This window comes from Pseudophryne corroboree, unplaced genomic scaffold (genome assembly GCF_028390025.1).
Source record: "Pseudophryne corroboree isolate aPseCor3 unplaced genomic scaffold, aPseCor3.hap2 scaffold_801, whole genome shotgun sequence".
Taxonomy (NCBI): domain Eukaryota; kingdom Metazoa; phylum Chordata; class Amphibia; order Anura; family Myobatrachidae; genus Pseudophryne; species Pseudophryne corroboree.
The window spans coordinates 184,376-197,318 of record NW_026970380.1 but is presented as its reverse complement, the minus strand read 5'-3'; the positions used below and the strand labels follow the sequence as shown (position 1 = coordinate 197,318).

General features: G+C 39.4%; 11 non-coding genes across 11 annotated transcripts; all 11 read left to right on the top strand.

The window, feature by feature from the left end:
* The first annotated feature begins 1,304 nt into the window (after positions 1-1,304).
* On the top strand, positions 1,305-1,377 carry TRNAF-GAA (transfer RNA phenylalanine (anticodon GAA)). Its single transcript has one exon. It is a non-coding gene; the product is annotated as a tRNA-Phe (tRNA).
* An 812-nt stretch (positions 1,378-2,189) lies between these two features.
* TRNAF-GAA (transfer RNA phenylalanine (anticodon GAA)) lies at positions 2,190-2,263 on the top strand. The gene has a single exon. It is a non-coding gene; the product is annotated as a tRNA-Phe (tRNA).
* Positions 2,264-4,468: 2,205 nt separating this feature from the next.
* Positions 4,469-4,541, top strand: TRNAF-GAA (transfer RNA phenylalanine (anticodon GAA)). Its single transcript has one exon. It is a non-coding gene; the product is annotated as a tRNA-Phe (tRNA).
* An 812-nt stretch (positions 4,542-5,353) lies between these two features.
* On the top strand, positions 5,354-5,427 carry TRNAF-GAA (transfer RNA phenylalanine (anticodon GAA)). The gene has a single exon. It is a non-coding gene; the product is annotated as a tRNA-Phe (tRNA).
* A 1,687-nt stretch (positions 5,428-7,114) lies between these two features.
* Positions 7,115-7,187, top strand: TRNAF-GAA (transfer RNA phenylalanine (anticodon GAA)). Its single transcript has one exon. It is a non-coding gene; the product is annotated as a tRNA-Phe (tRNA).
* Positions 7,188-7,997: 810 nt separating this feature from the next.
* Positions 7,998-8,070, top strand: TRNAF-GAA (transfer RNA phenylalanine (anticodon GAA)). Its single transcript has one exon. It is a non-coding gene; the product is annotated as a tRNA-Phe (tRNA).
* Positions 8,071-9,605: 1,535 nt separating this feature from the next.
* Positions 9,606-9,678, top strand: TRNAF-GAA (transfer RNA phenylalanine (anticodon GAA)). The gene has a single exon. It is a non-coding gene; the product is annotated as a tRNA-Phe (tRNA).
* A 362-nt stretch (positions 9,679-10,040) lies between these two features.
* On the top strand, positions 10,041-10,113 carry TRNAF-GAA (transfer RNA phenylalanine (anticodon GAA)). Its single transcript has one exon. It is a non-coding gene; the product is annotated as a tRNA-Phe (tRNA).
* Positions 10,114-10,924: 811 nt separating this feature from the next.
* Positions 10,925-10,998, top strand: TRNAF-GAA (transfer RNA phenylalanine (anticodon GAA)). Its single transcript has one exon. It is a non-coding gene; the product is annotated as a tRNA-Phe (tRNA).
* An 814-nt stretch (positions 10,999-11,812) lies between these two features.
* TRNAF-GAA (transfer RNA phenylalanine (anticodon GAA)) lies at positions 11,813-11,885 on the top strand. The gene has a single exon. It is a non-coding gene; the product is annotated as a tRNA-Phe (tRNA).
* An 811-nt stretch (positions 11,886-12,696) lies between these two features.
* TRNAF-GAA (transfer RNA phenylalanine (anticodon GAA)) lies at positions 12,697-12,770 on the top strand. The gene has a single exon. It is a non-coding gene; the product is annotated as a tRNA-Phe (tRNA).
* The last annotated feature ends 173 nt before the right edge of the window (positions 12,771-12,943 follow it).

Genomic DNA, 12,943 nt, shown 5'->3' with positions numbered 1-12,943 from the left:
TGCTCTACAAGAACACTTGATGCTCTTTTTTTCCCAACCTAAAACCCCAAATACGACTTCACATCTGTCACAATTAGCCAAAATAGCTCAGTTGGGAGAGCGTTAAGGTGTGTACACACGGTAAGATATTTTCTTCCGATTCTGACTATATAGTCAGAATCGGAAGAAAAGATAGTGCAGATCGCAAGGTGACAGTCACCTTGCGATCCCGATCCGATGCCGATGCGCGGCCCCGCGCGGTCGGCATCGGCAGAAAAAATAGGCTGTGCAGGCAAGTCAATCCTGGCTATCTCTATAGAAGAGATAGTCAGGATTGACATCGCACATAGCCAGCATCGCAAGCACACTCATTATGTGCTTGCGATACTGGCTAAGTGCCGACCCGGCCCCCTGTCGCACGGTGAGAATCGGATAAGTCCGAATCTCACCGTGTGTATGCACCCTAAGACTGAAGATCTAAAGGTCCCTGGTTTGATCCCGGGTTTCGGCATATTTAGCTGCTGTTTTTTTTGTTACAGAATAGCAATTTAGCAGCAGAAAATGCCGTGTTCAGGTTCTGGTCTTCAAGAACATTTCATGTTATTACAGTTTGCATTATTATTAGCCCCAATAAAAGAATTTCTTATTAGTAGAGCTTGGCGAAATAGCTCAGTTGTGACAACATTAGACTGAAGATCTAAGGGTGTCTTGTTCAATCCTGGGGTTTAGCATGGTTGGGTGTTTGCTTTTGCTACTGAATAGCAATTTAGCAGCAAAAACTGTTGTGTTCAGGTTTTGATCTTGAAAAGCATTTTATGTTATTTCAGTTTGCAAAATCTTTAGCTCCTAAAAAAAGACATTCTTATCAGTATAGCTTGCCAAAATAGCTCAGTTGTGAGAGCAATAGACTGAAGACCTTAAAATCCCTAGTACGATCGTGGGTTTCCACATGTTTGGGTGTTTGCAGTTTGTTACTGAGTAGCAATTCAGCAAAAAGAAATTTAGCAGCAGAAACTTTCATTTTCAGGTTTCGCCCTCTAGGAAAATTGATGTTCTTTCAGTTTGCCTTATCTTAAACACCAAAAAAGACTTTCTAAACGTCAGACTTACACGCAATAGCTCTTTTGTGAGAGCATTAAACTGAAGATCTAAAGGTCCTGGGTTCGATCCCAGGATTCGGCATATTTAGTTGCGGTATTTTTGTTACAGAATAGCAATTTACCAGCAGAATCTTTCATTATCAGGTGTTGTTCATCAAGAACACTTAATGCTCTTTTTTTTCCTAGCCTAAAACCCCAAATACGGCTTGACATCTTTCACAATTAGCTGAAATAGCTCAGTTGGGAGAGCGTTAGACTGAAGATCTAAAGGTCCCTGGTTCGATCCCGGGTTTCGGCATATTTAGTTGCTGTTTTTTTTGTTACAGAATAGCAATTTAGCAGCAGAAACTGCCGTGTTCAGGTTCCTGTCTTCAAGATCATTTCATGTTAAAACAGTTTGCATTATTATTAGCCCCAATGAAAGAATTTCTTATTAGTAGAGCTTGGCGAAATAGCTCAGTTGTGAGAACATTAGACTGAAGATCTAAGGGTGTCTTGTTCAATCCTGGGGTTTAGCATGGTTGGGTGTTTGCTTTTGCTACTGAATAGCAATTTAGCAGCAAAAACTGTTGTTTTCAGTTTTTGATCTTGAAAAACATTTTATGTTATTTCAGTTTGCAAAATCTTTAGCTCCAAAAAAAGACTTTCTTATCAGTATAGCTTGCCAAAATAGCTCAGTTGTGAGAGCAATAGACTGAAGACCTTAAAATCCCTAGTACGATCGTGGGTTTCCACATGTTTGGGTGTTTGCATTTTGTTACTGAGTAGCAATTCAGCAAAAAGAAATTTAGCAGCAGAAACGTTTATTTTCAGGTTTCGCCCTCTAGGACACTTGATGTTCTTTCAGTTTGCCTTATCTTAAACACCAAAAAAGACTTTCTAAATGTCAGACGTAGCTGCAATAGCTCATTTGGGAGAGCATTAGACTGAAGATCTATAAGTCCCTGGTTTGATCCCGGGTTTCGGCATGTTTAGTAGCTGTATTTTTGTTACAGAATAGCAATTTACCAGCAGAATCTTTCATTATCAGGTGTTGCTCTTCAAGAACACTTGATGCTCTTTTTTTCCCAACCTAAAACCCCAAATACGACTTCACATCTTTCACAATTAGCCGAAATAACTCAGTTGGGAGAGCGTTAGACTGAAGAACTAAAGGGTCCCTGGTTCGATCCCGGGTTTCGGCATATTTAGTTGCTGTTTTTTTGTTACAGAATAGCAATTTAGCAGCAGAAACTGCCGTGTTCAGGTTCTGGTCTTCAAGATCATTTCATGTTATTACAGTTTGCATTATTATTAGCCCCAATAAAAGAATTTCTTATTAGTAGAGCTTGGCGAAATAGCTCAGTTGTGACAACATTAGACTGAAGATCTAAGGGTGTCTTGTTCAATCCTGGGGTTTAGCATGGTTGGGTGTTTGCTTTTGCTACTGAATAGCAATTTAGCAGCAAAAACTGTTGTTTTCAGTTTTTGATCTTGAAAAACATTTTATGTTATTTCAGTTTGCAAAATCTTTAGCTCCAAAAAAAGACTTTCTTATCAGTATAGCTTGCCAAAATAGCTCAGTTGTGAGAGCAATAGACTGAAGACCTTAAAATCCCTAGTACGATCGTGGGTTTCCACATGTTTGGGTGTTTGCATTTTCTTACTGAGTAGCAATTCAGCAAAAAGAAATTTAGCAGCAGAAACGTTTATTTTCAGGTTTCGCCCTCTAGGACACTAGATGTTCTTTCAGTTTGCCTTATCTTAAACACCAAAAAAGACTTTCCAGATGTCAGACGTAGCTACAATAGCTCATTTGGGAGAGCATTAGACTGAAGATCTATAAGTCCCTGGTTCGATCCCGGGTTTCGGCATGTAAAGTAGCTGTATTTTTGTTACAGAATAGCAATTTACCAGCAGAATCTTTCATTATAAGGTGTTGCTCTACAACATGGGTCTTCAACCTGCGACCCTCCAGCTGCTGTGGAACTACACATCCCAGCATGCCCTGCCTCAGTTTTAGCATACCTTAATAGCAAAACTGTAGCAGGGCATGCTGGGATGTGTAGTTTCACAGCAGCTGGAGGGCCACAGGATGAAGACCCATGCTCTACAAGAACACTTGATGCTCTTTTTTTCCCAACCTAAAACCCCAAATACGACTTCACATCTGTCACAATTAGCCAAAATAGCTCAGTTGGGAGAGCGTTAAGGTGTGTACACACGGTAAGATATTTTCTTCCGATTCTGACTATATAGTCAGAATCGGAAGAAAAGATAGTGCAGATCGCAAGGTGACAGTCACCTTGCGATCCCGATCCGATGCCGATGCGCGGCCCCGCGCGGTCGGCATCGGCAGAAAAAATAGGCTGTGCAGGCAAGTCAATCCTGGCTATCTCTATAGAAGAGATAGTCAGGATTGACATCGCACATAGCCAGCATCGCAAGCACACTCATTATGTGCTTGCGATACTGGCTAAGTGCCGACCCGGCCCCCTGTCGCACGGTGAGAATCGGATAAGTCCGAATCTCACCGTGTGTATGCACCCTAAGACTGAAGATCTAAAGGTCCCTGGTTTGATCCCGGGTTTCGGCATATTTAGCTGCTGTTTTTTTTGTTACAGAATAGCAATTTAGCAGCAGAAAATGCCGTGTTCAGGTTCTGGTCTTCAAGAACATTTCATGTTATTACAGTTTGCATTATTATTAGCCCCAATAAAAGAATTTCTTATTAGTAGAGCTTGGCGAAATAGCTCAGTTGTGACAACATTAGACTGAAGATCTAAGGGTGTCTTGTTCAATCCTGGGGTTTAGCATGGTTGGGTGTTTGCTTTTGCTACTGAATAGCAATTTAGCAGCAAAAACTGTTGTGTTCAGGTTTTGATCTTGAAAAGCATTTTATGTTATTTCAGTTTGCAAAATCTTTAGCTCCTAAAAAAAGACATTCTTATCAGTATAGCTTGCCAAAATAGCTCAGTTGTGAGAGCAATAGACTGAAGACCTTAAAATCCCTAGTACGATCGTGGGTTTCCACATGTTTGGGTGTTTGCAGTTTGTTACTGAGTAGCAATTCAGCAAAAAGAAATTTAGCAGCAGAAACTTTCATTTTCAGGTTTCGCCCTCTAGGAAAATTGATGTTCTTTCAGTTTGCCTTATCTTAAACACCAAAAAAGACTTTCTAAACGTCAGACTTACACGCAATAGCTCTTTTGTGAGAGCATTAAACTGAAGATCTAAAGGTCCTGGGTTCGATCCCAGGATTCGGCATATTTAGTTGCGGTATTTTTGTTACAGAATAGCAATTTACCAGCAGAATCTTTCATTATCAGGTGTTGTTCATCAAGAACACTTAATGCTCTTTTTTTTCCTAGCCTAAAACCCCAAATACGGCTTGACATCTTTCACAATTAGCTGAAATAGCTCAGTTGGGAGAGCGTTAGACTGAAGATCTAAAGGTCCCTGGTTCGATCCCGGGTTTCGGCATATTTAGTTGCTGTTTTTTTTGTTACAGAATAGCAATTTAGCAGCAGAAACTGCCGTGTTCAGGTTCCTGTCTTCAAGATCATTTCATGTTAAAACAGTTTGCATTATTATTAGCCCCAATGAAAGAATTTCTTATTAGTAGAGCTTGGCGAAATAGCTCAGTTGTGAGAACATTAGACTGAAGATCTAAGGGTGTCTTGTTCAATCCTGGGGTTTAGCATGGTTGGGTGTTTGCTTTTGCTACTGAATAGCAATTTAGCAGCAAAAACTGTTGTTTTCAGTTTTTGATCTTGAAAAACATTTTATGTTATTTCAGTTTGCAAAATCTTTAGCTCCAAAAAAAGACTTTCTTATCAGTATAGCTTGCCAAAATAGCTCAGTTGTGAGAGCAATAGACTGAAGACCTTAAAATCCCTAGTACGATCGTGGGTTTCCACATGTTTGGGTGTTTGCATTTTGTTACTGAGTAGCAATTCAGCAAAAAGAAATTTAGCAGCAGAAACGTTTATTTTCAGGTTTCGCCCTCTAGGACACTTGATGTTCTTTCAGTTTGCCTTATCTTAAACACCAAAAAAGACTTTCTAAATGTCAGACGTAGCTGCAATAGCTCATTTGGGAGAGCATTAGACTGAAGATCTATAAGTCCCTGGTTTGATCCCGGGTTTCGGCATGTTTAGTAGCTGTATTTTTGTTACAGAATAGCAATTTACCAGCAGAATCTTTCATTATCAGGTGTTGCTCTTCAAGAACACTTGATGCTCTTTTTTTCCCAACCTAAAACCCCAAATACGACTTCACATCTTTCACAATTAGCCGAAATAACTCAGTTGGGAGAGCGTTAGACTGAAGAACTAAAGGGTCCCTGGTTCGATCCCGGGTTTCGGCATATTTAGTTGCTGTTTTTTTGTTACAGAATAGCAATTTAGCAGCAGAAACTGCCGTGTTCAGGTTCTGGTCTTCAAGATCATTTCATGTTATTACAGTTTGCATTATTATTAGCCCCAATAAAAGAATTTCTTATTAGTAGAGCTTGGCGAAATAGCTCAGTTGTGACAACATTAGACTGAAGATCTAAGGGTGTCTTGTTCAATCCTGGGGTTTAGCATGGTTGGGTGTTTGCTTTTGCTACTGAATAGCAATTTAGCAGCAAAAACTGTTGTTTTCAGTTTTTGATCTTGAAAAACATTTTATGTTATTTCAGTTTGCAAAATCTTTAGCTCCAAAAAAAGACTTTCTTATCAGTATAGCTTGCCAAAATAGCTCAGTTGTGAGAGCAATAGACTGAAGACCTTAAAATCCCTAGTACGATCGTGGGTTTCCACATGTTTGGGTGTTTGCAGTTTGTTACTGAGTAGCAATTCAGCAAAAAGAAATTTAGCAGCAGAAACGTTTATTTTCAGGTTTCGCCCTCTAGGACACTTGATGTTCTTTCAGTTTGCCTTATCTTAAACACCAAAAAAGACTTTCCAAATGTCAGACGTAGCTGCAATATCTCATTTGGGAGAGCATTAGACTGAAGATCTATAAGTCCCTGGTTCGATCCCTGGTTTCGGCATGTTTAGTAGCTGTATTTTTGTTACAGAATAGCAATTTACCAGCAGAATCTTTCATTATCAGGTGTTGCTCTTCAAGAACACCTGATGCTCTTTTTTTCCCAACCTAAAACCCCAAATACGACTTCACATCTGTCACAATTAGCCGAAATAGCTCAGTTGGGAGAGCGTTAGACTGAAGAACTAAAGGATCCCGGGTTTCGGCATATTTAGTTACTGTTTTTTTTGTTACAGAATAGCAATTTAGCAGCAGAAACTGCCGTGTTCAGGTTCTGGTCTTCAAGAACATTTCATGTTATTACAGTTTGCATTATTATTTGCCCCAATAAAATAATTTCTTATTAGTAGAGCTTGGCGAAATAGCTCAGTTGTGACAACATTAGACTGAAGATCTAAGGGTGTCTTGTTCAATCCTGGGGTTTAGCATGGTTGGGTGTTTGCTATTGCTACTGAATAGCAATTTAGCAGCAAAAACTGTTGTGTTCAGGTTTTGATCTTGAAAAGCATTTTATGTTATTTCAGTTTGCAAAATCTTTAGCTCCTAAAAAAAGACATTCTTATCAGTATAGCTTGCCAAAATAGCTCAGTTGTGAGAGCAGTAGACTGAAGACCTTAAAATCCCTAGTACGATCATGGGTTTCCACATGTTTGGGTGTTTGCAGTTTGTTACTGAGTAGCAATTCAGCAAAAAGAAATTTAGCAGCAGAAACTTTCATTTTCAGGTTTCGCCCTCTAGGACACTTGATGTTCTTTCAGTTTGCCTTATCTTAAACACCAAAAAATACTTTCTAAACGTCAGACTTACATGCAATAGCTCTTTTGTGAGAGCATTAAACTGAAGATCTAAAGGTCCTGGGTTCGATCCCAGGATTCGGCATATTTAGTTGCGGTATTTTTGTTACAGAATAGCAATTTACCAGCAGAATCTTTCATTATCAGGTGTTGTTCATCAAGAACACTTAATGCTCTTTTTTTTCCCAGCCTAAAACCCCAAATACGGCTTGACATCTTTCACAATTAGCCGAAATAGCTCAGTTGGGAGAGCGTTAGACTGAAGATCTAAAGGTCCCTGGTTCGATCCCGGGTTTTGGCATATTTAGTTGCTGTTTTTTGTTACAGAATAGCAATTTAGCAGCAGAAACTGCCGTGTTCAGGTTCTGATCTTCAAGATCATTTCATGTTATTACAGTTTGCATTATTATTAGCCCCAATGAAAGAATTTCTTATTAGTAGAGCTTGGCGAAATAGCTCAGTTGTGAGAACATTAGACTGAAGATCTAAGGGTGTCTTGTTCAATCCTGGGGTTTAGCATGGTTGGGTGTTTGCTTTTGCTACTGAATAGCAATTTAGCAGCAAAAACTGTTGTTTTCAGTTTTTGATCTTGAAAAACATTTTATGTTATTTCAGTTTGCAAAATCTTTAGCTCCAAAAAAAGACTTTCTTATCAGTATAGCTTGCCAAAATAGCTCAGTTGTGAGAGCAAAAGACTGAAGACTTTAAAATCCCTAGTACGATCGTGGGTTTCCACATGTTTGGGTGTTTGCATTTTGTTACTGAGTAGCAATTCAGCAAAAAGAAATTTAGCAGCAGAAACGTTTATTTTCAGGTTTCGCCCTCTAGGACACTTGATGTTCTTTCAGTTTGCCTTATCTTAAACACCAAAAAAGACTTTCCAAATGTCAGACGTAGCTGCAATAGCTCATTTGGGAGAGCATTAGACTGAAGATCTATAAGTCCCTGGTTCGATCCCGGGTTTCGGCATGTTTAGTAGCTGTATTTTTGTTACAGAATAGCAATTTACCAGCAGAATCTTTCATTATAAGGTGTTGCTCTTCAAGAACACTTGATGCTCTTTTTTTCCCAACCTAAAACCCCAAATACGACTTCACATCTGTCACAATTAGCTGAAATAGCTCAGTTGGGAGAGCATTAAACTGAAGATCTATAAGTCCCTGGTTCGATCCCGGGTTTCGGCATGTAAAGTAGCTGTATTTTTGTTACAGAATAGCAATTTACCAGCAGAATCTTTCATTATAAGGTGTTGCTCTACAACATGGGTCTTCAACCTGCGACCCTCCAGCTGCTGTGGAACTACACATCCCAGCATGCCCTGCCTCAGTTTTAGCATACCTTAATAGCAAAACTGTAGCAGGGCATGCTGGGATGTGTAGTTTCACAGCAGCTGGAGGGCCACAGGATGAAGACCCATGCTCTACAAGAACACTTGATGCTCTTTTTTTCCCAACCTAAAACCCCAAATACGACTTCACATCTGTCACAATTAGCCAAAATAGCTCAGTTGGGAGAGCGTTAAGGTGTGTACACACGGTAAGATATTTTCTTCCGATTCTGACTATATAGTCAGAATCGGAAGAAAAGATAGTGCAGATCGCAAGGTGACAGTCACCTTGCGATCCCGATCCGATGCCGATGCGCGGCCCCGCGCGGTCGGCATCGGCAGAAAAAATAGGCTGTGCAGGCAAGTCAATCCTGGCTATCTCTATAGAAGAGATAGTCAGGATTGACATCGCACATAGCCAGCATCGCAAGCACACTCATTATGTGCTTGCGATACTGGCTAAGTGCCGACCCGGCCCCCTGTCGCACGGTGAGAATCGGATAAGTCCGAATCTCACCGTGTGTATGCACCCTAAGACTGAAGATCTAAAGGTCCCTGGTTTGATCCCGGGTTTCGGCATATTTAGCTGCTGTTTTTTTTGTTACAGAATAGCAATTTAGCAGCAGAAAATGCCGTGTTCAGGTTCTGGTCTTCAAGAACATTTCATGTTATTACAGTTTGCATTATTATTAGCCCCAATAAAAGAATTTCTTATTAGTAGAGCTTGGCGAAATAGCTCAGTTGTGACAACATTAGACTGAAGATCTAAGGGTGTCTTGTTCAATCCTGGGGTTTAGCATGGTTGGGTGTTTGCTTTTGCTACTGAATAGCAATTTAGCAGCAAAAACTGTTGTGTTCAGGTTTTGATCTTGAAAAGCATTTTATGTTATTTCAGTTTGCAAAATCTTTAGCTCCTAAAAAAAGACATTCTTATCAGTATAGCTTGCCAAAATAGCTCAGTTGTGAGAGCAATAGACTGAAGACCTTAAAATCCCTAGTACGATCGTGGGTTTCCACATGTTTGGGTGTTTGCAGTTTGTTACTGAGTAGCAATTCAGCAAAAAGAAATTTAGCAGCAGAAACTTTCATTTTCAGGTTTCGCCCTCTAGGAAAATTGATGTTCTTTCAGTTTGCCTTATCTTAAACACCAAAAAAGACTTTCTAAACGTCAGACTTACACGCAATAGCTCTTTTGTGAGAGCATTAAACTGAAGATCTAAAGGTCCTGGGTTCGATCCCAGGATTCGGCATATTTAGTTGCGGTATTTTTGTTACAGAATAGCAATTTACCAGCAGAATCTTTCATTATCAGGTGTTGTTCATCAAGAACACTTAATGCTCTTTTTTTCCTAGCCTAAAACCCCAAATACGGCTTGACATCTTTCACAATTAGCTGAAATAGCTCAGTTGGGAGAGCGTTAGACTGAAGATCTAAAGGTCCCTGGTTCGATCCCGGGTTTCGGCATATTTAGTTGCTGTTTTTTTTGTTACAGAATAGCAATTTAGCAGCAGAAACTGCCGTGTTCAGGTTCCTGTCTTCAAGATCATTTCATGTTAAAACAGTTTGCATTATTATTAGCCCCAATGAAAGAATTTCTTATTAGTAGAGCTTGGCGAAATAGCTCAGTTGTGAGAACATTAGACTGAAGATCTATAAGTCCCAGGTTCGATCCCGGGTTTCGGCATGTTTAGTAGCTGTATTTTTGTTACAGAATAGCAATTTACCAGCAGAATCTTTCATTATAAGGTGTTGCTCTTCAAGAACACTTGATGCTCTTTTTTTCCCAACCTAAAACCCCAAATACGACTTCACATCTGTCACAATTAGCTGAAATAGCTCAGTTGGGAGAGCATTAAACTGAAGATCTAAAGGTCCCTGGTTCGATCCCGGGTTTCGGCATATTTAGTTGCTGTTTTTTTGTTACAGAATAGCAATTTAGCAGCAGAAACTGCCGTGTTCAGGTTCTGGTCTTCAAGAACATTTCATGTTATTACAGTTTGCATTATTATTAGCCCCAATAAAAGAATTTCTTATTAGTAGAGCTTGGCAAAATAGCTCAGTAGTGAGAACATTAGACTGAAGATCTAAGGGTGTCTTGTTCAATCCTGGGGTTTAGCATGGTTGGGTGTTTGCTTTTGCTACTGAATAGCAATTTAGCAGCAAAAACTGTTGTTTTCAGTTTTTGATCTTGAAAAACATTTTATGTTATTTCAGTTTGCAAAATCTTTAGCTCCAAAAAAAGACATTCTTATCAGTATAGCTTGCCAAAATAGCTCAGTTGTGAGAGCAATAGACTGAAGACCTTAAAATCCCTAGTACGATCGTGGGTTTCCACATGTTTGGGTGTTTGCATTTTCTTACTGAGTAGCAATTCAGCAAAAAGAAATTTAGCAGCAGAAACGTTTATTTTCAGGTTTCGCCCTCTAGGACACTTGATGTTCTTTCAGTTTGCCTTATCTTAAACACCAAAAAAGACTTTCCAAATGTCAGACGTAGCTGCAATAGCTCATTTGGGAGAGCATTAGACTGAAGATCTATAAGTCCCTGGTTCGATCCCGGGTTTCGGCATGTTTAGTAGCTGTATTTTTGTTACAGAATAGCAATTTACCAGCAGAATCTTTCATTATCAGGTGTTGCTCTTCAAGAACACCTGATGCTCTTTTTTTCCCAACCTAAAACCCCAAATACGACTTCACATCTGTCACAATTAGCCGAAATAGCTCAGTTGGGAGAGCGTTAGACTGAAGAACTAAAGGGTCCCTGGTTCGATCCCGGGTTTCGGCATATTTAGTTGCTGTTTTTTTTGTTACAGAATAGCAATTTAGCAGCAGAAACTGCCGTGTTCAGGTTCTGGTCTTCAAGAACATTTCATGTTATTACAGTTTGCATTATTATTTGCCCCAATTAAATAATTTCTTATTAGTAGAGCTTGGCGAAATAGCTCAGTTGTGACAACATTAGACTGAAGATCTAAGGGTGTCTTGTTCAATCCTGGGGTTTAGCATGGTTGGGTGTTTGCTATTGCTACTGAATAGCAATTTAGCAGCAAAAACTGTTGTGTTCAGGTTTTGATCTTGAAAAGCATTTTATGTTATTTCAGTTTGCAAAATCTTTAGCTCCTAAAAAAAGACATTCTTATCAGTATAGCTTGCCAAAATAGCTCAGTTGTGAGAGCAGTAGACTGAAGACCTTAAAATCCCTAGTACGATCGTGGGTTTCCACATGTTTGGGTGTTTGCAGTTTGTTACTGAGTAGCTATTCAGCAAAAAGAAATTTAGCAGCAGAAACTTTCATTTTCAGGTTTCGCCCTCTTGGACACTTGATGTTCTTTCAGTTTGCCTTATCTTAAACACCAAAAAAGACTTTCTAAACGTCAGACTTACACGCAATAGCTCTTTTGTGAGAGCATTAAACTGAAGATCTAAAGGTCCTGGGTTCGATCCCTGGATTCGGCATATTTAGTTGCGGTATTTTTGTTACAGAATAGCAATTTACCAGCAGAATCTTTCATTATCAGGTGTTGTTCATCAAGAACACTTAATGCTCTTTTTTTTCCCAGCCTAAAACCCCAAATACGGCTTGACATCTTTCACAATTAGCCGAAATAGCTCAGTTGGGAGAGTGTTAGACTGAAGATCTAAAGGTCCCTGTTTCGAACCCGGGTTTCCGCATATTTAGTTGCTGTTTTTTTGTTACAGAATAGCAATTTAGCAGCAGAAACTGCCGTGTTCAGGTTCTGGTCTTCAAGATCATTTCATGTTATTACAGTTTGCATTATTATTAGCCCCAATAAAAGAATTTCTTATTAGTAGAGCTTGGCGAAATAGCTCAGTTGTGAGAACATTAGACTGAAGATCTAAGGGTGTCTTGTTCAATCCTGGGGTTTAGCATGGTTGGGTGTTTGCTTTTGCTACTGAATAGCAATTTAGCAGCAAAAACTGTTGTTTTCAGTTTTTGATCTTGAAAAACATTTTATGTTATTTCAGTTTGCAAAATCTTTAGCTCCAAAAAAAGACTTTCTTATCAGTATAGCTTGCCAAAATAGCTCAGTTGTGAGAGCAATAGACTGAAGACCTTAAAATCCCTAGTACGATCGTGGGTTTCCACATGTTTGGGTGTTTGCATTTTGTTACTGAGTAGCAATTCAGCAAAAAGAAATTTAGCAGCAGAAACGTTTATTTTCAGGTTTCGCCCTCTAGGACACTTGATGTTCTTTCAGTTTGCCTTATCTTAAACACCAAAAAAGACTTTCTAAATGTCAGACGTAGCTGCAATAGCTCATTTGGGAGAGCATTAGACTGAAGATCTATAAGTCCCTGGTTTGATCCCGGGTTTCGGCATGTTTAGTAGCTGTATTTTTGTTACAGAATAGCAATTTACCAGCAGAATCTTTCATTATCAGGTGTTGCTCTTCAAGAACACTTGATGCTCTTTTTTTCCCAACCTAAAACCCCAAATACGACTTCACATCTTTCACAATTAGCCGAAATAACTCAGTTGGGAGAGCGTTAGACTGAAGAACTAAAGGGTCCCTGGTTCGATCCTGGGTTTCGGCATATTTAGTTGCTGTTTTTTTGTTACAGAATAGCAATTTAGCAGCAGAAACTGCCGTGTTCAGGTTCTGGTCTTCAAGATCATTTCATGTTATTACAGTTTGCATTATTATTAGCCCCAATAAAAGAATTTCTTATTAGTAGAGCTTGGCGAAATAGCTCAGTTGTGACAACAT